General features: G+C 50.7%; 1 long non-coding RNA gene across 1 annotated transcript in view; it reads right to left on the bottom strand.

Annotated features, from left to right (window-relative positions):
- Nucleotides 1–1996, bottom strand: part of LOC108447788 — a 4331-nt gene that overhangs the window by 515 nt on the left and 1820 nt on the right. The window lies entirely within an intron of this gene.

Here is a 1996-nt window from a genome sequence, read left to right on the forward strand (position 1 = left end):
ACGCGCTGCCCACTCTGGCCTTGAACACTGCCAGGGAGGGGGCAGCCACAGCTTCTCTGGGCAGCGTGGGCCAGGGCCTCAGCACCCTCACAGTCAAGAATTTCTTCGTAATCTCTAATCTAAACCTACTTTCTTTGATTTTAAAGTAATTCCTCCTCATTCAGTCACTCCAAGCATGTGTGCAACGTCCCTCTCCAGCTCTCTTGGAGCCCCTTTAGGCACTGGAAGAGGCTCTGAGGTCTCCCCAGAGCCTTCTCTTCTCCAGGCTGAACATCCCCCGCTCTCTCAGCCTGGCTCCAAAGCAGGACACTCCAGCCCTCGGAGCATCTTTTCTCCATTGGGTCCATGTCCTTCTTATGTTTGGGACCCCAGAGCTGGATGCAGCATTCAAAGCAGTTTCTTAGTTTAAATCACCCATCCACATCCATGGCAGAATTCCCAGGACAGAGATGGGCTTCAATTTCCCTGCTATTTGTAAAGTAATGTTGAAACTCCACTGCTCCAGGTCGGGGCTCTTCCCAATCCCTGCCTGTTCATAAATGGGTTTTCACACTGTTCACTCTAAAATGCTTGTAGCAGGATCTGTGTCGGCGCAAGCAGAGCTTGTGAGTGCCAGGACTGCAGTGCTTCAATGGAGGTGCTGCTTCCAGCAGCAGGGAAGTTTTCCAAGGCAGCAGAGAAATTGAAGACCTTCAACCTGACTTTGAAATGCCTTCCAGTTTGGGGTAAGGGGGGGAGAAGTTTGAGGGGGTGATGTGGGACTGTGCCCTTGGATAGTCTCAGAGAGTTTCAGGGCAGCACCTATATATAGATATGCATATAAATACACCTATACATATGCATGTGTGACACATTGCAATCAGTCTGTCTGCAGCTGCTGACAGGGACTGTCCAATCCTTGCCAGGAAGGAAAATTCAGCTGGACTCTGCTGAGAAAAGGGAGGAGGATACAGAAGTCATCTCAGAAAATTAAGGTGGAAAAAACATAGGACTGATCTGCAGCTTGAGGTTTTGGGGCACAATTTGCTTTTCTCTTTGTTTTTCTCCTCTTTCCATACCTGCATCTGTGCCTGGCTGAGCTCTTGCCCCTTCTTGCTGCCAATTTGCTTTCCTGCAGCCCTTTGCAATTCCCCAGTGCCCAGGAACCTCCTGGAAAGCCTCTGCATGGCTGGGGCAGGAGGTGATGAGTTCGATGGTGCTGCCCACGAAACAGCACTGCTGGAGAGGGAGCCAGGGATGGAAAAAAAACCAGCTGCAGATTTTCCTTGAGCCCCAAAGCCCTCCCTCTCTTCACTCCCACAAGTGTTCCCATAAATGGCACCTTTGGCTCACAGAGAGCACCTGTCTCCTCTGGCTGCCCCCTCCCCACTCCCCTGCTGGCCTGGGAGGATGGGATGAAGCCCTCCCTCTTTCAGGATGGAATATTGGATGGTAAGTTTTGATGTAATTGACTGAAAAAAGGCTGGAGAGCTGGGAAGCATCCTCTGGGCAGGCTTGAGGCCACAGAGAAAGGCTCCAAAGTGCTTCAAAACAGCCCCCTGCTCCCTGCATGGGTTAGAAACAACTGGTTTGGTCATTTTCTTTTTCTCGGGGGCTGTTCCCCAACCTTGCCTTGCCCTGTGGTGTGGTGTGGCTGCTCTCAGAGCTGGCAAGGAGGGGTTTGGAGGGGTGTAAAGGCTCACAGCTGGCAGAGGGGCTGTGAGGCTGCTGGGGTGTTCATTTCTGACAGGGGGCAGGGAGAGGTGTCACCCCCCCAGCCCTGGCTGCCAGCTCAGACCCCCCTCACCAGGAATTTAAACGAAATCCTTTATTCATAACTTGTGTTTTTCTTGCTGTGGAAGCATTTCTGCTTTAAAAAAAAAAAAAAAAAAAAAGAAAAAAAAAAAAAAGGAATACAAAAGCATGTAGGACAAGGGGTAATGGCTCTAAACTAATCCTGAATCCCTCGGGATGGCTGGTTCTCAGAAGTGTTCACATCTGACCAGAGCATCAAGAG

This window comes from Corvus brachyrhynchos, unplaced genomic scaffold, assembly GCF_000691975.1.
Source record: "Corvus brachyrhynchos isolate BGI_N302 unplaced genomic scaffold, ASM69197v1 scaffold245, whole genome shotgun sequence".
In the NCBI taxonomy this organism is placed as follows: Eukaryota; Metazoa; Chordata; class Aves; order Passeriformes; family Corvidae; genus Corvus; species Corvus brachyrhynchos.